This window comes from Anser anser, assembly GCF_964211835.1.
Source record: "Anser anser genome assembly, chromosome: 4".
Taxonomy (NCBI): Eukaryota; Metazoa; Chordata; class Aves; order Anseriformes; family Anatidae; genus Anser; species Anser anser.
The window spans coordinates 24,317,640-24,341,267 of record NC_139724.1 but is presented as its reverse complement, the minus strand read 5'-3'; the positions used below and the strand labels follow the sequence as shown (position 1 = coordinate 24,341,267).

The following is a 23,628-nucleotide window of genomic DNA, read 5'->3' as shown; positions in this document are numbered from 1 at the left end:
TATGTTTTTAAATATTTAATACAATTCATGTCCCTGGAGGTATTTTTCCTCCCATATTTGAAACAACATTGCTGTTATGAACCTCTGTATTTGGTATTTGTTAGCTTAAGAAATTAAGGATGAATTTCACTCCCCTCTCTATTTATTTATTTATTTATTTATTAAATCTTTGGAGGTATTTTCCCTCATCTTTGAACATATTAGTTTAAAAAGTTTTTGGAGACTCAAAAATTCAATACTGGTGACTTTTAGTCAACTGATCTCTTAAATATACATGTATATTTTTTTAAACTAAACTAGGCAGCTTAATTAGTTTTTACCCAGAACCTGCTATTACTGTTTGTTTCATCCTGTGATCATTTAATGTTTATGACGAAGTAACACATCAATAATATTGTCAGTGAAATGATATAGAGTTCCCAAAGATTCATAGCAAAAAATAATTGATAGAAATAATGCTTTTATTGATAACAGCCACTCATTCAAAATGATATTTCTAAGTAACTCTGACAATGTGTCAAGTAAAAGTCAAGAAATAAAGGCTTAAAATAGTTTGTTACCGAGTCAGATAGATTAAGTCAAGCATGTTTTCATAAGAAAAAACAAATAAACAGAAGAGGTTATTCTACATGTAAGAATGATGAGAAAGAAAGACAGTTGGTTTGGGACTTATCTGATGTAATATTGACATCCATAACACAGATTCCTTTATCAGAATTAGTCATCTGGGTTCATTTACAGACAGAAGAAAGAAACAGGCATTTCGATAGCATGACTAATCTCATTCTAATATTGGTAAGAAAAAAAGCACCCTTTAAGTGACTTCTGTTGACTGTGAAGGGACACAGAGGTAACTAGCTCAGGTATAGCCAACCTGTTGTGTTACTCTGTACAGAGATATCACCATTCAGCTATCCATATATACAGCATGTAATTGAAACCAGATGTGAGTATACATTACTCTTCATAAATAATACAGGCTTGTATTTTGCTGCTAAGAGTAAAATTTAATTAGATTTTGTTTTTATATTTTATTACACTTTCTCGAATTTGTAGACTTCAGTTCAATAAGTTAAAAAAGAAGAGCAACTCTGCATGAACTTCTTAAAATCTGAATTACAACAATGATTACTATAGTTATTCTGTATTCCTGTAGTTATGAAGTTCCAGTTTGTTTTAGCTTGCTAATATAAAGTATGCAAATGTATTAAAAATATTAAAGCATCTAATAGGCTGGTGCAATAGTGTTGCTCAATGACTATGAAAAATGAATCATGAATGATGTTCTTGAAAAAAGAGTAAGTAAAGGAGCTAAAACTGATAGTAAAGCCAATTGTGATGAATGCAATTATGGTCAGGTTTGCAATTTCACCTTTACATATTTGGGCTTTGTGTTTTATTTATTTAAGATTTAGTAAATGATGTGTTTATTCATGAGAAAGCGGAAGAACTTCAGCTTTGTAGCTTTGTGATGAATTAAATTCCATTAAATAGAGAAGACTGAATCTCTGATTCCTTCATAAGCAATTCACCGAGAAATTTGCTTTGAGGCATTGAAAATAAGTGAATGATGCAGTGAACTGAAACAAGACCTCATAGCTTCCCATGGGAAATGTCTTCCTTGTTAGACTACACAATCAGATTGTCTCGTGTACGTTAAATATTTGAATCCTTTTAGCACAGAGACCCATTTACCACTGAGTGGAAGGAGACTTGTTCCATTACAGCCTGCTCATAGCTTATCAGTTAGGAGGGCTTGTTGTCTCCTGGAAAGGTTGACTGTGCAAAGATTGTACAAAGATAGGTAGTTGCTACCATTTGCAACTGGTTTTTGCTCTCTCCAGGGCTGAAACCCTAACTGACAAACGTGACTACCTTTAGCATTGGGTTTGAATAATGTACAGGAAAGAGCAAAATTCTACATAAAGACTCTAAGAAGAAATAATAATTTCTGAGCAGTACTTATGTTCAGCAATAAGTTCACTGTATAAGACAGGAGTGCAATTAAAAGAAAGTAGTATGCATACTCCCTTTGTGCAAAGGCACGGATTAGCCTGGACAACTTGAAATTAGCATTTAAATGCTAGATTTCAATGGTTCTTGTCAAGTTGTAAGTTCTTAGATATATTTAAATACGTATACAGATACATTGTGGAATGCTTGATAAGGTTGCAGTTTTCCGGTCCTTCTGATCATTCTTATTGAAATTAAACAAACAAAAACAATAATACATCCATTTCAAGTTTGAATGTAGTAGGGTGGTACAACTGAAATGGAACTTTACAAGTATGTGAAAATTCAGACGCTTGCTTAATTGCTGTGTTTCTTCTTCCTTTTTAATTCTAGCACTGTTTTTCCTTCTTGATAAGTAAGTAAATATATAACCTACCTTCCCTATCCAAATCTACAACTGTCCTCCCTTGAATAACCATTGCAATTGGAGAAAGATATGAAAGGCAACATATAATTATCAAGTATCATTATCAAATTGTGCTCAGGGTTATCTAGGATTATCCTGTTCTGGAAGGGTGGGAGGGGGCACAAAACCAAACCAAAACAAAAATAAATAAACAAACACACACACCATACCAACCTATTTGCTCGATATTGAGTTTGTTCCATAGTCTTTCAGCATGCTCAAGACAAATAGAAAGAAGAAGGCTGAAGGCTTCTGGTAACTTGAAAAATCTGGGAATCTGGAGAGCCACATTTAGGGGCTTACAAAGGTAGCCAGTCCTACCACCAGGCTACTTTTGTTCCTGCAGACAGGGTCCTTCTTCCAAGCCTGAAGAAAATTATATTCGTTGCCTTAAAGAGTGGGACAAAGGAAAGGAGGTCCTGCCTTGGCAGCTGTGGACTTTAGTGTAATATGTAACACTTCCTTTGGTGACATTCTTATGGAGTCAACATCCATGAATTTAATGAAACTCAGACCACAATCATATAATACAGATTAAAAGAATTACTAACAAAAAGAAACCCAGAAATACTGGATTTCAATTACAAAAGAAAAACACAAGTGAAAAATAGAAAGCTTCTGTTAGGAGCAGTACCAGAACACACTAGGTGGTGCTGTAATCCTAACAGAAATTGCTCAGTATGCATCTGTTGTGCTTTCCTACTGTCCAGATAGAACTTGTTGCAGTTAGTTTTTTATAGATTTCCCAATACTTCTGAAATTTTACATATTGTCTGTGTAATTTTAGATGCTGTTACTGATCTTTTATTTGGTGGGAACATCACAGCATACTTTTATTTCTCATGTTTTAATTTTGGTCTAGTGTAATCAAGACCAATACATTTTGATTCTCATTGTAATTCAGATCCAGCTTTTGGACATAAGCTTACCTTCTATTTTGTGATATGATGTTTATTGTTATGTATGTATTTTAATAATAGGTACTAATATCACAACATTTTTCTATGTAAAGTGGACTATCTTTCAACATGGAATAAGATGTAGAATAAAACAGTAAGGGCAGAGGATGGCAGTGGAAGCCTTAAAAAATTGTACTAGAGGCCCCAGTGCTATAAAGTGCACCACTGGTCACCATAGAAATGCAGCCCTGGCAAAATTAGTGATAGGGACTACAAAGAGAAGTATCTGATATATTGAAACATGTTATATACAGCAAATTTGTTGTGATGTGGAATTGTAAACCAGTGATAAGATCAATATGTAGAACATGTTAGAAAGTACATCAAAACGGTACATAGATGTTAGAGAGGAGAAAGAAAACTTTTTATTTGATCTCTCTCCCCCCCCCCCCCCCCCCCCCCCCCCCCGATCTGGTCTTGATTTGTCATGATTTCAGATTGAAAAAAAGCAAGTTGTAATTGTTATTCGGTAAGATGTGTTTCTTTATCCCATGTTATCTGCACTAGTTATAGTGCAGCAAACTGATTAACAACAGAGGCTGTAATCTGGGTGCAACATCTCCAGCACTTTAATAGCACTGTGTTTTACTTCCCTGTCTTGGGGGTCATTGCACAAGGAGGGGCAAAAAGATAAAATATTAGGTAAGATGAGAGGAAGAGGAACATATCTTCTAATGTAATGTTTAACAACTCTTCCATAGTGCTTTCTTGCTCTTCTGTAGTCGAGGTGTGCCTATTTAAGACAATGTTAGTATGTGCTATTGTCATGCATAATGTGACAACTTCTGTATTCATTGTTAGCAAGGAGAATAAAAAAAGAGTACAGCTTTCAAAGAAAAAAGTCATCACAGGGCTGAATTATATTGGAAATATTACTAGTACTCATCATTTTTATACATAAGGATTAAACAATAGTATGTGTTCACAGTGGTCCTATTAACAAGTCAGTAACAGCTGGAAATACTCTGTAGTCATGATGTGAATTGGGAATGGTGTGGGGAGATGGGAGCTCTCCAGTTCAACATTTAGATTAACATTTTTAGACAGTTTGAACCCATACCCTAGAAGAAAATCAAAAGAACTACATGTTTTTATTAGTTCTGCATAGGTCCTTTATTATTTTACTGTATCATATTTTGTTTAGGTTATTTAAACACAGTTCTTTTGTCCACTGTCCTGTATTAATATACAGTTACATGCTGACATCTATTGACAAGGAAGGGTTTCATTGGATGTTTGCTATCATGTTAGAAAGACTTCTTTTTGCTTTGGGTAGCCAAATATTGCAGAAATTAAATTAAGTCTAACAATATAGAAGTAGTAGCATACTGTCATCACTGTTTGCATTTGATTTCTCCAAGTTAATTTTAATACAGGAAGTACCAACATCCATATCAGGAAATCTTTGCTCCGACTTTAATTCTTTTTGTCCATTCTTCAGTAAACAAGCAAACAAAACAAATAGTTTTCTCTCTCTAAAAAAAAAAAAAATCAATAGAAAGCAAACATTTCTCCTGGAATGCTCGCTCTTACCTGTAGAGCTGCTTCTGCTTAAAACTTTAGAATTTTTACATCAGCATCCCTGAAACAAAATAGCTGCTTTCAGTGCACCACAAAAACCTAATGTCTTCCTTTAGAATCAGTCTGAAATCTTATTCCTTAAGCTATTGTGATGCTTCATGAGAGTTAAGTTCACATATCTCGTGCTTTCATTATATCTGTTTGCCACATTTCCCCTCTAGGTTATATGGTTCACCAAGGTCATGTTAAATATGCTTTGCTATAGTCACTCAGGTAAATGGACAAGCGTAGTGACACCAAGAGCTGTAATCTGTTAGGTGAACCTCTTGAGCAGTAAATTTTAGTTATCAGATTGTATAAAATCCTTGTGATTTCTTTCTTTCCCTTTTTTTGTAAAATGGAATTTATATAAGATTCCATAATTTAAAAATTAAAAAAAAAAAGTCCAAAGATTCAAATTTCCTGACAAAAAATAGCAGGAATTGAGATAACTTGTATTCTCAGTCTTTGGCTTCTAAATGAAATCCTTTATGGTTCTCAATTGTATTTGGTAACTATGATTTTTTATTTTATTTATTTTTAATCACATCTTCAGGCTAATTTCAGTAGATTAGGAGAATTAGGTAACTTGTAGTAATTTGAATGAGCTGGATTGTTACATTATGTAACACAGCAGGTCAGGGTAAAGCAATGCCATTTCCCCATAGGAAATTAAAACAATGTACACCTAGTTTGAGATGAGAAAGATACTATCAGTTTTAGACAAAAGATCTTCATATCTTATAATTTTATGATTACACAATAAGTATAATTAAAGCTGGAAAAGGATATTGTAGAAAGTACTTTTTATTAGTACACTGCTAGCAGCTTAATAAAGCAATGTTCTAAAAAATCTCTGTAAGCAATTTAGAAAAGTTCATACCGTGTCCTTCCTTGTTCTATAACTGTTCTCTGCAAAAAGTGATTTTTGCTGGTAACGTTTTAGCTTTAGTTTGACATCCTCTGTGTATTATCCCTTCAGCTGACACAAAATGCAAGTTCTTTCTGTTTACTTAAGAAATAAAACACGTCTATACTTATGTTGCTTATGGCATTGATATATAAAGACAGGGCAAAACTTAGGCTACTAGAGTTTTCTCTACTCTTTCATAATTTCTCTAATATCATAATTTCTCTGGGTAGAGTTCTCTATTTTTTTTTATTTTTTATTTTTTTTACTTCAAAACAAAGAAATCAGAAAATTGTGATAATTAGACATCACTTCAGACGTTAAATCTGTAGGGTCTCTCAGACTTCATCCCTTCCAGTGCATCTCTCTTTGATATCTCTCATGATAGCAACATTCTACTGGAACCATTTAGCTGTTAATACAGGTGAGGTTCAGGAATACCTATGTTTTACAGGAATTTGACCAAAATTACAGAACTCTTCCTGCCAAAGATGATGATGATCAGCAATTGCATCCTTCAGCAAAAACTGCCAAATATGTTTCTTGATTAGTTCCTTGGCATACATGCAGGAAAAACCTGCTAAGGATTCAAGGATAGAAAACCAGCGAAACTAGTTGTAGCCCCTTCTCCACCTCTCCTGTTGGCTAACCAGAACGCCCTGCACTTCAAACTAGTAGTAATAAGATAAGAACAAAGATGACATTTTCATACTTTCTTCTAATGTTGGTTTTTATAGCGAGCGTAAACCTCAGAACCTTAATATTCATTATTCAAAACTTAACAAATCAGTCCTTGACCAGTCCAATGCAAATATCCAAACAATATTCTTCCTATCTGAGAATATTCACTAATGACCTAATCTGTGGTGGTTTTATTTGCTTGTTTGTTTTGGCAAAATACTTAGTGACATCACATCTTTTCAATTTACAATTAATGTAAGATAATGGTAAGATAAAAATGAATTAAAGGTTGAACTCTCAGAATAAATCTGTAGTTCTATAGAAATCTCTTGAATTTAGTTTGTGAAACTGTTTTCAGAATCCATGCCATAACAAAATTCCTAACATTTTTGCATGTTAATCACAGATATCAAGGTGCCTTAAATACACTAACCAGTCTTATCCTCTAGCTTGCAGGTATTTGAAAGTTTTAGTTTCTTCCTTTTAGGTTCATACTTTACTGAAGTTACTGAGAGATTTGCATTAGAAATAGGATTGTGTTAAGTTTTAGCTTTTCTATTTAGACCTCTTCAATTTTCTGCAGCAGTTTACAATTTTGGAGAAAAAAAAAATCTTGCATTCTTTTAGAAAGAGGAGAATTGGGGGGACTATTTAAAATTGGTATTGGGATAGGTTATGTACACTATCAATAATACCCATCATTACTACAAAGTAACAATGATTAGTCAGGCTGTGCGATACTTATTAATCCTACTTCTGTAAAAACTAAAAATGAACATATAAAAGCCCATAGTGTAGAAGTCTTACAGAAGTATCCCTTTTGGTTTACATCAGCAAAAATGAGAGAAGGCAGTAAGTAATTTCTGCAGAAAATGAACAAATGTATTCATTCTGTCAACAATTTTCATTTTTACATTGCCTTTCAACCTAGAAGATCTCAGGAGTTTTAAAAGCTTCACCAAGCAATTTGTAAGAGCAGCCTAAGCCTGAACTGTGGTCAATGTGCTAAATCTTTCATTTTTGTGGCACTGAGTACTTTATAGTAATATAGTTTATTTTTAAGGTACAATCAGAGAGACAGGATTAAAAGACTAAGTTGGTTTAATGAATTCCTGTGGGAGTGATAGTGATACATTCACTTTGTAAAGATAAATAAGAAGCCACATCAAAGGAAAGAGAATTCCTTTGGATAAAACATGTAATATTGCTCTGAGTAAATACAAGTCTTAAATCTTTCAAGCTCTGGAGGTCAGGAAAGTTATTCACATGATCAGTTTAATTCCTTCTCAAAGTATGCTAATGGGGGCTAAGTGTAAAGTAGAAAAAAGCAAACAAGCAAGGCATAAATATTTGTACTTATGTCCGCTGCTCTGAGTAAAGTTGACGTGAATTAAAATTTTTCTCTGCTTATTTGTGAGGATTAAGAACAGACCTTGAACAAATTTGGCTGTCATGTTTTAGAAGGAGGTGGATTGAGTTTTCTTCTGATTTATTCTGTCCCATCAACCTCTTAGTGTCACCAAATCAGAAAAGGTTGAAAGGTTTTGGTACTTTTTTTTTTTCCTTCTTCTGGTTTTCTAGTTTGTGCAATCAAACTGCAATGATAATAACTGTGACTATTTGCTAGTTTAAAATGTAACCCTGTTAAATATCAACCAAAACCTTCCGCAGAAGGCTGCTGCCCTCAGCTTGTGCGTGACTTGGCTGTTTACAGAAAACTGGCTGCATGTTTCTGGCTGTTTACAAAGTGGCTCCGAAGGTTTACTTAGCAGTGGTCTGCTTTCAACAAAGTTGTGCTCACTATTTCTGACTGATTTCTGTACTCCCATGAAAAAGGGGAATAGTTTGAGTTTACTTGTGCCTAAGCTTCACTTGTGAACTGATTTCAGTGTATTTTAGGAGAAAGTGTTGGCCCTTCAGTGAGAACTGTTTCTAGAGGAATTCTCTTCTGGGTGGATATAAAGGTTGTCATTTAGTTGGTACCTACCTTGGTTTGGGATCCCAAAGATGACTGGAATGGGGCATGTTAGATGTTGGTTTTATATGTGACTTCTTGCTTTCAGTGGGATGTGGTACTGTTAGAAGGTCCTCAGTGAAAAAGAAGGTAAGAGAAGCACACTTTTCTTGACCACTTTTATCCAGTCATCTACAAAAACACATCAGAGTAGTTTCTATCTTTATTTTAAATTGTTTAGATGTATAATCATACATATCTAATGATATATATTGTTTCTCAAAACCAGTTCTTTACTTGACTGTATTTTTTTTTTCTCTCGAGTATATCAGTTTACAGCTCTGTATCTTGACACTAAAGCTGATTTCTCCTGTTATATTGTCTTGTACATTTGTGCAGGGAAATTGGTCACCCTGAGTGATAAATTTATGATAGTACAGTCCTTAGTACTCACAGATTTGCATGATCATAAGCAAAAGGTCTCTGCCTTATCCTGCAGGACTGAATGAAGAAAAGCGGGATTGTGGGGGGAAAAAATCTTCTACTAAAACAAGTATTTTGAACGATCACAATTGTATTGTAGGAAATACATAACTCTTATGTAGTCAATGCTATAATTTTCACATCTTTTCACTTAACTGAAAGTTATTCTTTATATTGATAAAGGAAATAATAAAGTGAAAATCAAAGTACACTTGCATTACTTGTAAGCCATCCCATTTCTTATTTGATTTCCTGCCCAGGTAACTGGGCTCTGGGTGGTGGAGAAGATAGTCTGAAATTCATAAGAATTTTATTTAAACAAACAAGCAAACTAAAGCAGTGGTCACATTAGGTCAAAAATAAATGTATGCAACTTTTTTTGTTGTTGTTTTGTTTTGAATTTATTGTTAATAGGCTACGTTAAAATGAATCTGGCCTTCTAATGTTCTGGTTTAGAATTCTAAAGTTGCATCTGTGGTTGAGAAGAGATTTTGGAGGATCTCTGTTCTTGGACATCTAATGTGAGATACCTTTTCCTGTGTGACAAATGCATGATATTTTTCAAAATTACTTAATTGATTTAATTATGGAATAAAAAGAATATATAAAACATTTGCAGATAATGCTGTCCTACAAAGAAGCCATGAAGCATACAGAATGAGAGATTAGAATGGTTTAAAAAAAAAACTGAAGAAAATAGTTGAGAAATATTTGATAACAGGAGAAGTTGTACACCTAAATGAGAAAAATTATGAAGGTGGTGTAATAAAGTGGGCAGGATGCAAAAACTCTTGTTGCCACTCTTGGATTTATGAAGAGAAGGATTACATACAAAATGTGTCAGGTAGTCCTTTTGCTTTAAACTAAGCTAGAAAGATGTAAATAAGCTTTTAGAAGGCATGATCCCATGAAGAAAAATGGAATGTCTTGAGATTGTTTAGGGAAAAAAAAAAAACAATGATGATTGGGTTGAATGGTGTTCAAATTAATGTGGGGAAAAACTGCTTGAAAATACATTTTTTTTTCTTGTTTTTAGATAACACAGAAATCAGTTGGGTTCAAATTGCAATGAGGACAGACAATTAGGGCAAGACAGAAACTTATCAATGGTAAGGACAGATGGACAGAATGCCTAGAGGGTTGTGAAATCGCTGTAATTGCTTATTTTAATATTTCTTTGTATTTTTGAACTTTTCTGTTAAGGAATTATGTGAGTATGGGTGATTCACACCTTAACATATGGAAATGTATTAGAGACCATCCTGAGGATACTTAAGAGGATCTTTCTACAACTGTTTCTTCTTTTTCCTTTTTTCCTGCTTGTGTTTTCAGTCTACACAATATATAGTCTGTCATCTTACATATGTTTTATAAGTGCTCATGGCCAGTTTAAATAGAGTGGGACAGAACTGGAGATATTTTCTTCCTTGTATATAATAAAAAATTAAGATATAAAAAAAGGAACAAGATAATTTACCACATAGAAATAATGAAGAATATTGTTAGATATCCTTGGGTGCTTTGAATATTATAATGTCAACAGTTCACGGAATCTTTTAAGAAAGATTGTAAAAATAAAATGACAAAATATGTACTCTGCTTTAAAAAAAAAAAAAGGCAGATTATAACAAAGAAAAAGAGAGATTCTTATGTTGTGGATAACCCTCCACATCTGGAAAATGATGGTATACATCACTTCAAGTGTACAACTATTTCCATGCAGAATAGCATTGTGGCTGATGTATAGAGAATAATTCTTTAACTAGATATTAAGCTAGTGTTTTCTAGGACTAAACAATAGAAAACCTGGGTATTAAAAGTAGTGACACATATCTACTCTTAGGCTTTCAACTGAAAACAGATTCAAATTCAAACTCATTTCCAGGGATGTAAGACAGTTATCATAAACTAACCAGTTATGTGTTCCTTTGAGCTGAAAGAGAAGAGGAGAGGCAAAGAGGAGAAAACCTCTCTAAGACCTTAAAAATGAAATAATATAGAAGCAGTGGTCAACCTTGCAAATTGTTCTGACTGGTGGATATTGTGTGCATTTTGTGCAATTCTTTGGCTCCTAGTAATTAAGAAAATAGTTTCAGTCCAACTCAGAAGAAATATTTCACTTGTGTATGTATTGCTTGAGAGATTTTGATTATATTAACAAGTAGTGGTGTACTTAACTCCTTGTTTAAACTAACTTGGTGATTAAAGAGAAAGCATTCATGAATTATTAAAACCAAGCTTGCAATCACCAAGAGCCCAAAGAGCCTACTGAGCAATTTGTGACTCTTCCATTTTTTTGAATAACTTGATGTATTTTATAAATTTTTTAATACAAAAATGATTATGATAGATGCATTGGAGCTGAAATATAGTTTCTTAATTAGAAAGTATGGGGAAATAATCCAAATTTGTAAAGATGCTAGTCTAGCTCAATAGATGTTGAAGGAGGTATTTGTTGTAAAAAGTACACGTGCATGGAGCTGTACTTATGGAGCTGGGAGAAATGAGGTGAATCTACTAAAATGCTGCACTAGGTTGCTGACCCTTGGAGACAGGTCATTTGTTCAAGACTGGCTTATGATTTGTTCCCTTGTAGTGCTCCATAAAAACAGTTTCCATGTGATTTAAAAGCTAAAGTTCCAGTTTTGAGAATTATACATTTGGACATTTGGGGACGTATATGTCATTGAAAATGGAAGATAACAGTCAAAACTTGGTCAGACTGAAAAATTATGTTGTCAGCCTAGACTCTGAAGAACAATGAGCAGTTGACATAGCTTTCCAAAGACAATAGCAGGAAATGCCTTTAAGTGAGCCGTTAAAGAAAAGCCTTTTTAAACTGCCACTAAGTCATTTTTGACTCTGTCTTCAGTTCTGCCACAAGATGACAGTATCTCAGGATGTGAATGTTAGGGTGTTTTTGAGGGTGTTTATATGTAATGTTCAGTAATGCTATGGCGTAACCTTAGATAAAAGGTGTGAACTAAGAATAACAGTATTTTGCAGGGGAGCATGCAGAATTACTTCTTCATGAAATCACAGAGGTGAAGAGGGCAGTTCCAGTCCATTCTCCTATGAGTCACGTTAAGAGGGAAATGAAATTAAATATCTGCCTTGAGGCCTCATTTTGATAGAAGTCAGCTGTGGGTTGAGAAATATGCGTGGACAGAGCAAGAGGTGTAGTGGGTATCTGCTCTTGCTAAACCCATTATGCTTTATCTAACAAACAGGTCTGATTGAGGTCTCACTGATTTTACTCAATAGAGTATACACAAATCATATATATATATATGTATATATATACATATATATTTTTTCCTGTTTAACTTCTCCCCTCTGAGTAGCCTTTTTAGGTTAATTCTTTGTTTTTCAAAGACCAGGCTGCTATAAGTCATGGGAGGGAACATAAAGTATTTGTTACAGTTTAGGAAGCGTAAGAAGTTTCACTTACTGCAAATAAATATGGTACTTGGAGTTGTGTCCTCTTTGGCCAATCCACTGATGGTAGTGAGGAGACATAATTCCTGTATATTAAGAACCTGAAAGAAGGGGACTCAGTTGTGGAAACTTTTTTCAGGATATCTTTAACCTTCCAGGTGCATTTCATGTAAAGTTTGGTCATAAGTAAAATAGTAATTTCTACGAAACCAGCCTATTGGAGGAGTTAAAATGAATATTAGTATTTTGAATAGCTTCATGGTGTGGAAATGGGAGGGGAAGTAAAATCTCTGATGGCATGTGCAACACCTTCAGATTCTGGCCTGTGAAATTTGCTTCCAGACTTGTTTCTAGATATTCATTCAAAAGAATCATTTACATGAAAGAAATTAATCTCATATATTTGATAGCTTTGATTATGATAGTAGTTTGGATATTTAACTTCATTAAACGCATTTTTTTAGACCATATTCTCTACCTGTTGCTTTATCTGAAAGGATGGTATGGTGGTTCCTCCAGAAGGATGAATGTCTTCCCAGTTCCTCCTTTGAAATGCATATTACCAGACTTTTTGATGAAATGTAGTGCTCCTTTTCTCACAATGACATCATCCTTTGAGGAAATTCTTCCTCCTTGCAGTTCTCATGCTATTCACTTTCAAAAATTTCTGCTGGGATTTTTATGTTCTTTTTGGAGCTTTTCCAACATCTGTGGTTAGTCATTGGAACATGTTGCCCAGGGAGGTGGTAGAGTCACCATCCTTTAGGGACGTGGTTTAGTGGATAATATTTGTGGTATTACCACATATTATATTAATATTATATTATATTATTGGTGGTATTACCAAAAAACAGGTGTAATAGGGGGACAGTTGGACTAGATGATCTAGGTGGTCTTTTCCAACCCCAATGATTCTATGAATTTATGGTCTATAACATAACATGTATGAGGTGTATTGAAAAGCCAAAAAGTACACATTGTAGAGAAACAGCAGAAACAGCATAAAGCAGAGCTCCTATTTCCCTTTTAAAATAAATTTCACTTTAAACACAAATTTTAATTTCTGATTTCATCAGAAGATATTTGTTTAAAAAGTTACGTTAGTGATTTGATGCCGCAATTGTCTTCAGAAACCTTTTAATGAAACAAGTGCTTATTATCTTATCATTGTAGTTTAGCAGCAGACAGAATACAGAATTTTAAAGGTCAGTGCTTAGGTAGCTATTTTCTAAATACTGAAGGACTGGAGTAGTGGAAGAGGGACAAAGATCACTGCTTTGGGAAGTTTGCTTTGCCCTGAATGGAAATAAAAACCCAAACAAACCATGAAGTCTTAACAATCACTTTGCTTTCATCATGATTTAAAGAGCTTGTGCAAAACCTCTCTCCATTATGAAGCCAAGCAGGATTTGTCCCTTTATGATTGCCTTAGAGCAGTTAAAGTGCAGGAAAATGAGTTTAGCAGCTGTCAAAATTAGCACAACTCCAGGGACTAATAAAGAGAAAAACTGTAATGTTAACACATCAAATAACATCCTTGGGATGTGGGACAACACCTAATGTGCGTTTTGTCTGACCTACTATATACGTGTGTGGCAGCCCTTGAGTATAATAATTAACTTGGAGAGGGACATTCTGCTTAGGCTTCAAATTGTGTATACTACTTAAAAGAGAATAAACATTTGACTAAGCCCAGGGGATCAAAACATAATCTGAATTTGTGGAGAACTACATTTCAATATTAATACATGATTAAAATGTCCTTTAAAAAATGTACGTGCATTTGTTATTTCTTCACTGTATGAATCTGTTAATATATAACAATACTCATATTTCTAAAAAATTTACCAGGTTATGATTGACAGAAACCAATAAATATATATGTTCAATGCATAGCAACAAATTATAAGAATTACTAAGCATGTGTTCTTCAAATATATTTCTAGATGCTAAAACAAACAAAAATATACATAGAAACTATAAGTATGAATTTTTTTTCCAAAGTAAAATCTAGTACCTTTTGAAGTCAACATCCAAAATTAAAAAACTAATTAAATCCCCAAATACCTTCTTAGGGAAGATCTCTAGGCTTACTGGGGTGAGTAGTGACTTAAGAAATAATTTCTTGCCTTTGCCACCTCCTCTCTGCCCAAACCTCCATCCTGCAAGACAGCATGAAAGAAAGCCATTTCTTACAGGTCAGATGAAGTACTAAGGGGTTAAAATTGCCAGAATTCAGGCTGAAACAGACTTCGCAAGGAAATTAAAATAAACAGATTCTTCAGATATACCTGTATTGGTCCCAAGACAAGAGCAGTGTTTAGATTCAGTTTTAAATAGCGGTGTAAAGAAATCTGCAAAAGCCAGATGGCTAGTCATTACAAATGCGTGGCAATGGAAATCACCTCCTTAATGATCAAAACAAAGCTCAGGATGTAATATGCTCCAAATGGATTATCGGTGGGAACTGGATAAGTTCTTTCAAGATTTTTGACATTTCAAGTCTAGTAGCACGTATTAAGAAAATAAATAATATTTATTTGAAAATAAAACGAAGGAAAAGTAGAAAAGCAGAGTAAGGGACAATTTAAGTTTATCAATAATATATCTTATAATAATATATCTAAGCTAACAGTCTTTGATAACTTTTAATTCTGGTAACGTGTGTAGGTATTTTCTAATCCCCCTGAATGCTGTTCAAGCATATGGCACATGCCTTCTGTGCATACTGTGGTCATTGTAGTGTGTGTTTTGTATTAAATGCTCTTCACTTGCTGTGGAGTAGTGGGGTGTTTTATGCCTTCTTTTGTGCTGGGGGACAAGAACTGTTGTTCTGTGGACTCCCGTATTTCTCTTTGCTTGGTTGCTTGGATTCTGGGAATGACCGTATGCCTGGAGGGAATTCTCCTCTAAGGAACTTCCCTTCACTTTTGAAGGATGCTACATAAACTCCTCACTATGTGAAGAATTCTTTACATTGAACTCATCAAAAGATGTTTTCTTTGTAAAGACGTATAACACAAATGGCATTGCCATTTACAACCGTAACCCAATGCTTCCTGAATTTTATTTTTGGACTACTAATAGGGGACAAAATAATAGCAAATGGCTGCCTGCTTGCATACGGAACCAACCTGCCTTGGCAGGTTATCATTTGCAAGGTCGAAAAGAGACCATCACTTCTTGAAATGTAGGATTTTCAACTCTACTGTTTTTAAAGAAAGAACTAATTATATAAGGTATTATATAATACATTGGAGGGGGATTAAAGGCTATGTTATGAATGCATTATAAATACTAGTTGTTAATGGAAGTCACCGCCCTGACTACAATGAAAAACTCTTGCTCTCAGGGAGCTTGGAGAAAGTCTGCTTTCCAAAGGCACAATTCACTTATTTCAAGTGGCATTGTGGAAAAAAAGCCAACAGCTCTGAATCACTATTTCTTTTTCACAAGCAACTGAAGAAAAATTTTCTTGGATTTTTTTTTCCCCCTAACAGACAGTAGCTACTATTGGCTGACTGTATTCAGAGAAAAAAAGAGTGTAGAGGACTGACTAACAAAATATTTCCTGATTTTTAACTAACGGCTGGGATGCCTACCATTTTTACTTATTTATTATCTTCTCTTCGTCGTGCTTGGGTCAACTTATGTTGAATACTGCCTTCTCTGAATGTACCTCTGCAATTCTTAGGTAGACAGAAACCGGATGATTAGTAGAAAATAACGGCATGGTTGGTCTGTTTGCGTCAGTACATTTACTAGAAAATCTGTTGGCTATGCTATGAAGTAGTTATAAAATTACTTGAAGTATTACATAGAAAACAGATGGAATTTAACATGACTAGAGCACATGACTGTATTCTTAGGTGTTTTCTTTGCTCATATGTCTTTAATCTGAATTTAGTATTGATGAACAGCTTGAAAGCCTTATAGATATAACGCTGTTACCACAAATATTTTGTGTCATCTTAATAAGCTAAAAGCAACCTCTGGGTGATAATTTAGTCTATTTCTATTTTAAAAGAGATCTCTATTGACATTGTATTCATGCTAAATGTATTGATAGACCTGGTCAGATTCTTTGCAGGTGTTGTCTGAAGCAATGTTTCCAATGTCACATAGACTATGCCACAATCTTCCCTCTGAAATTTGTTTTAAAGCCTGTTGTAAGTCTAATTGATCTTTTTAATTCAGACCTCCATAATGTGTATTTTCAAATGCATTATTTAAAGAACAAATCAAATATAAAGCCAGTGTCAGTGGGATGTGGTAAAATTTTCCCCTCTTAACATGTGGTGGCAGGGCATGAAATCAGGAAGAGACCAAAGAAAATAGGAAATGAGTACCAACAATGAGACCCAACAATTAGGTGTTTGGAGAGAACTCACAACTATACTAGTGCTGTACTCAGGTAGAAAGTGCTTTCTGTGCAATGCAAAATTACCATCAAGTTTTCAGCAGATGAGGTTGGCTGGGTTTCTATTCAAAAGAAAATTTGCACTGACTCCAGTAATTTCATGCAGGGAAAGCCCTGAGGCTGCAGGAGTTAGACTGTTCAGTCTGTCCCAGAGTTGCGACCCTCCTGAGGCAGTTACCTGCCCGCCAATATGGAAGCACTGAACAGGGGAGAGAAGTGGAGGTCACCCCCCGCATATGATTAGCAGTTAGCTTCTTCCCTAACATCAGGTTGTATCTGTTGCGATGGTAGAGGAATGTATTTTGTTCCCCCCATATAACATGTATAATAAATGTGTTTTTTGATGAACTAGTCCTGCCCATTGATGATGTGCCCTACTTGTAAGAAATCCTGTGTTTTCTACTGCGCTTTCTACCATAAAATTTCAGTAACAGAATGAGATTGTGACCTCCTCTAAACCTCTCTGCTCTGCTGCTTATTTCAACCTTTTCCCAATTCTGCATGAGCCACCTAAGGAGGCTGCTCTGTGGATGGCAGTGGATGCAGAAGGAGTATGCCTGGTATGCCGTTAGTACCTCCAAAGTTGGAGAGCTTTGTAGGCACCTACGCAGAGAAAAACTGACTCTCATTACATTAGTAGTTGCTTGTGGCATGCCCTTCCTAGACCATTTTATAGAGGAAGCTGAGTTTAGATTAGTAGTAATTCAACACAGCTCTGGCTAGACAAATAGCAATAACGCTGACAAGTGGAGCTGGTGAAGCAGGGAAAGAGCTGGTGGAACCCTTCAAAGAGGGTCTGCAAGGATTTGAAAATGTGTCCTGAATTACAATGTCTTGAATTCTAGTTTGTGTGCTTATACATGTATGGTAATTGCATCTTAGGTGTCAAGAGTTTTATCTTTTCTCTCTTTAAGTGGCACTCTCTAAAATTACCACTGATTTTATTAAACATAGCTGCAACGCAGGCTACATAACCTTAAGTTTGGCATGCTCAGCAGTCAGTGCTAGTGCAGAATGCTGTGGTTTCCCTATTCACAGATGCGTGCTGTATGCATGATTAACCTTTGCCTTCAAGAATACATTGCTATATTCTTTCTTTGTCACATTTAACGTTTTATCTGGAGAACACAATTTGCAAGTTTTTAACAGTGGTGTTTAGTTTCTATAACATCTCTATCTAGGTATTTTTCAACATCTGAGGACTTGCATTCAATATTGTCATTTATTTAGGAGAATTTATAGCTTAAATGGCTATTTTAACATTGAGGCATAGCCTGTTGGGTGGTTTTAGTCTCTATTGTGTTCGCACTTGCACATTAAATTATTTTAGTACTCTTCTTGAGCATAAATATGAAATAGCTTTTTTTTTTTTGTGTGAATACCTGTTTGTAATTGACGATTTCTTAAAAGGTGGTTATAGGTTAATTTTGCTTTAAGAGATTTTTAGTTTGGGTGATATCTTAAAACAAAAATGAACAAATTAGATGGTATTTGGTATTTTCATTCCAAGTATAATTTTAATTTCAGAAAATAAAATTGTCTGAAATGTTTGCAAAATAAAATGATTACTGAGATATGGAACACTTTCTGTAATCATACACTCCTTACAGGTTTAAAGAAATGAAATTTCATTCATGTTTGGCATATCATGTGCATAACCCCATAGAGTTCAAAGGGTTTTTTTTTTTTTTTTTGTTTTGTTTTGTTTTTTTTTTTTTACAATTCAGCACTGGGAATCGGGATTTCCCAACACAATGCGGTCACGAAAAATGAATTAGCACTGACGCAGAGCTCATGACCTCCTTGGCGCCAAGGGGCTACATTTAGCCAATTTCCTGCAAGGATATAGTTCAAGGAAAGTTTCTCACTGATGCCTAATGTAATTTATATGATCACATATTCTTTTTCTTTTAACTTCTATAGGAGTGACTTAAAAAAAAAAAAATCCATTTTTAATACTTACATGAATACCATTCCCTGGCTGAAAATAAGATTTAATTCCACCGCCTTTGTATATGCCCTGTTTGACTGTTAAGTCTGATGTTTTGTTATTTCAGCAGACTTCAAACGTGTAATAAATAAATTTCCACTGGGTTGGCACTTCCTTTTTGCTTCCTGATGTAGGGATTGATTGTTCTTTGGAAGTCTCTAGGGATTTTATGAGCTTTCTCAGAACGACTGACTTGACCACAAATTCAACCATCATAATTTTCAGAAACCGTTCACACAGAAAATCCAATATAGGCCATTTTTAGAACAATAGCAACTGCTGCATATTGTATGAGATCAAATGCCTTCTCAGGTGTAATAGGAGATACAAACAATGATGGAATTGACTCAAAATATTGTTAGGTCATGGGATTAGAGAGAGTTGTGGGAGAGGTTGTTATGAAAATTTATATAGAAGAAGTGTTATTGAAATAAGGACTTCTCACAGGTGGTGTCCTTATATATATGCATGAAAATACTAATGTAGTCACTTAGACTACAATTTGGAAGCTTAGCAAGTATTCTGGGGAAAAAATAAATAGGTATTAAAGGTACTTATCAAACCCATCTTAGGATAAGAACATAGTAAAATTTTGGTCATAAATCTAAACTAGAATCACAGAATCATAGGGGTTGAAAGGGACCTCTGGAGATCATCGATTTCAACCCCCCTGCTAAAAGCAGGTTCCCTTAAAGTAATCAGGTTGTGCAGGAGAGCTTCCAGGCGGATCTTGAGTATCTCCAGAGAAGGAGACTCCACAGCTTTTCTGGGCAGCCTGTTCCAGTGTTCTATTACCTTTGCTGTAAAGAAGTTCTTAGACGTGTTTGTGTGGAACTTCCTATGTTCCAGTTTTTGGCCATTGCCCCTTGTCCTATCACTACACACTGCTGAAAAGAGCCTGGACAGAATCAAGTGTATACATTTATATGTGGTCAGAAATGAAATATCGATTCTTATTAAATAAAGCAGGATGAATAAAAACAGTTCTTCTGGATAGCTCAAAAGACTTACTGAACACCTGAGATTTCATATATCCTTCCTTCTTAAGTACTTTTGGCTACAGCTCTGTATAATTTCTCTTCCGTGCCAAACTGTGCAAAATATCTAGGAAGGTGTTTGTGTCTAATGAAGGAAAGGGAAAGGGAAAAATTGTCAAAGTGGTGACCACTTAATCACAGAATCAAGAATCATCTACGTTGGAAAAGACCTTCAAGATCACCAAGTCCAGCCATCAACCTGAACTACTGAATCCTGTCACTAAACCACGTCTCTTAGTGCCATGTCCACGCATCTTATAAATACCTCCAAGGAATGATAGATTTTCTAAACTCAAAAAATGCTTAAAGAAGTTCATATTTCAAACTCTGTTAAGCTATTGCTCATCATCTGTCTTTGTTGGTAAGACAGTTTCTTCAAAAATACTTTAAAGAAAATTTTATTCTAAACACAGAGTAAAACTATTTTAAATATTATACAGTATTTGTTAGCAGATATGTTTTGTTATGGTGAATGTTGCACAGTTAGCATTCCTAGATTCACTATTAAAAAACGTTACTAGAAATCATTTTAAGTGACCCAGAAATAAGCATGAAATGTGCATTTAATTTATAATTTTTTAATTATTATTTTTATTTATTCTTAACATCTTACAGGATATACTATGTAACAATGGTATGGGTTAGAAGCCAAGTGGTCATTCTACCTGTGTAGAATGGGTGTACTTCTTTCCTTACCAGGCACCATGACTCCTGTTAAAAGGAGTAACAAAATAAATCTGCAATCTATACTTGTTAATTCTTAATTTATATTTGAATCAGTTAGTGTTGGAATGGTCCGTAGGTGACTCTTGGAAGACTTGGGTTTTAGGGGAAACTCTCCCAAACATAAAACAACGTGTCTGACACTAGCAGAAGGTGGTGGCAGGGGATGTTTGAGGCAGAGGCTGACCTCGGGCCTTTGTGTAGGTCTGGACCTGTTGCCCTGGGGCACCTGAGTAGAAGTTATTCCCTCCAGCTTTTGCACCACTTCCAGGGCTCTGCCTTCTCTCAGCTCTCTGGCGAACATGGTAACCTGTGACTCTTAGCGTTCTGAAGATTTGGGCATGTGACTCATGGATTAGTGCAGTCATTCACTTGGGAATAGGTGGGTAATGGACTACTGTGCAGATGTTATACTAATGAACCTGAGTACAACGTAATGTAAATTTCCTATGTTCTGACCACAGGAAAAAAAAAAAGGCAAGGGCTTTGATCAAAAGCAATCATGTTTCTCATTTTCATCCACTGGTTTTACCATGCTGTGTGGAAAGACATGGCTGGAATTATACATACTATATAAGTAATTACTATAGAAGTTTATACATGGGAAGTAAACGAGCTCAGAAATATTTTTACAGACTGCCATTTGCTGAAAAGAACTGAAACAAATTAATTTAATGCATCTGTTCCCTTTATAATCAAGATAACTCAATCATTTTAATAACTTTATGCCCAATAGCATAACTTATAGCCTTCAGATGTGACTAACATGTAACTAGTATTATGGACTTAACATGAAATTAGAAAGGGAAAGCTACATTCAGCAGAGCAGTTTTTTTTTTTTCCACCCATCTGCATGATTTTAGATCTCTGTAAAGAGAACAGAACTTAGTTTGATCTGTGTTGCTCGATAACCAAAGTGGAAGAAGCTGTGCATTAAATTGTATGAAGATTAATATTTTCATTATCACAGCTTCTCAAAGAGAAGGTGAGTTTAATTAACGGAGAACATAGGAATTGGTCTACTCTTTATGGACTACTTAGAAACAGATCATCATCTCTGCAATGTAAGTATCTGAAATTCTGAATCAGTGAGCTAAATTTGAAACTTTGTGGCTCTATTAGGAGAGAAACTATGCAAAGTTACATTCAGGCCTTCTTCCAGTGACAGCTTACTACTATGGAAGGAGGAGAGGCAAACGAGGTTGTGTGACATGGCACTGGCTCTGGTATGAACAAGGGGCAAATAGCAATCAGTCTCAGTTTAGGAATTGGGCAGATTACCCCAAACAGCAATACAGTCAATGATTAAAGAACCAATGGTGGGACTTGAATTGCTATACAAGGATTGTGTATGAAATTAAGTGCAGAAGGAAAAAGGTAAGAGAAACTCAAAGAGAATTGACCTAGCAGTTAACATAAAATTAAATTCCAGTAGTACTACATAAAATATATTTAGAAAAACTACACATATATAGATCTCTTACAGGTTATACAATAGCAGGTAAATAAACATTTCTCTAAATTCATTCATAGTATGTACTGGGAGGAGAAAATTATGAGAAAACGGGACACATACAAAAAGGTTTGAGAATTGCTGCAGTTTCAGACAGGTAATCTCATCAAAGACCTAGTACAGGGTTCATTTCTTTGCTCAGGGTAATATCTTGTCTTTTTTTTTTTTTTCTTTCCTATCCATAGTCATATATTGCCTAATACAATAAGAAGCAGCTCAAAACAATAGTTTTTCCCAAGTTTTCCCTTAATTTCAAAACTCAAATCTCATATTTTTTGACCCTGTTTATCTGCATATGCTTACATATACAAATATATGTATATACACTTTGTTTATATGTATACATTTATAAATATGTCAATTCTGTATGTCTATATTTATAAACATGTATTATATCATCCTTGGCTATCTAAATGTGTATATCTGTAGGAGCAGATCAGGTATTAGCCAAGACAGTAGAAAACCAGTTTTACTGTACACTTAAAAAGGAATATTCATGTTCCTTTTATTATGTTTACAGAGTAAGTAAGGACATGAAATACAGGAATTACATCTTGAAGAGCTCTCAGAATGATGCCATTTTTAAGTCACTGATCAAGAGAGACTTAAGTATCTGTTTGTTTGACTTGGATGTTGGTACCTTCTGCCTATGAAGCATTTCCCATTCATATGGCATGTCAGAATCTGAGATCTACTTCTGTGTGTGTAGTCACTGAATTCAGTGATTTCAACAGAAAGCAGAAGGAAGGTTTAAAAAAAAAAAAAAAGGCCTTCTTGTGGGAAGGGAAAGATGATTTTATTACTATTCTGGTAACATTATGCATTATTTTTCTCACTGTCTTTTCTTCTGTCTTTCAAAGACAACAGTTCCCCATTCCTCAAGAATTGGATAAATTAAGAAATGGGACCAATTAAGAACTGAGCATTTTGGATCCGGGTAGCTTCCTGCAGCCATGTGAGACTGTGTAGTGAACTAGCCAGCAGTTCAGGTTAAATAGACATTGAAGGTAAACTTTTTCTGAAAGACTTTGTAACAAATGATGAACTTTACAACTTAGTAAGGTGTGTATAGACGTGGCTTTTTGAAATTCCATTTGGAAGGATGCAAAACCCTAATTAATACAGAAAGAGTAGCTGAGGAAAAAGAATCAAAATGGATCAAAAACGTTGGCCGGAGGCTGAATTACTAATGTAGGGGAATCAGGCTATATATGTGCTTTATATAATATATGAAGTATACATGACACATAGTGAGACCTGGTTGTACAACACTTCAAGCATTTTTCATTCCCATCAAAGTCTGGAGTGAAATAAGAAGATAGGTCTTCAGAAATGTGTCTTGTCATAGGAATCAGTCTACTGTTTATGGACTAATTAGAAAACAGATCAGCCCAATGCCAGTCTGAAAAAGCTAGTTAGAGCGAAAAGCCACTTCTCTTTTGTTTTCAATGTATATGTCATTTTTTAAAGTTTATTTTTATTTGCTGACAATTTATGAGATATATGAATAGCACCGGAACCATGATTTTACTGAGTAATAA

General features: G+C 34.8%; 1 long non-coding RNA gene across 1 annotated transcript; it reads right to left on the bottom strand.

The window, feature by feature from the left end:
- Window positions 1-3,798: 3,798 nt before the first annotated feature.
- Window positions 3,799-18,555, bottom strand: LOC310899202. Its single transcript, XR_014584064.1, has 3 exons — window positions 14,472-18,555; window positions 12,418-12,505; window positions 3,799-8,675 (listed from the first exon to the last, which is right to left on the bottom strand). It is a non-coding gene; the product is annotated as an uncharacterized lncRNA (long non-coding RNA).
- Window positions 18,556-23,628: the final 5,073 nt, after the last annotated feature.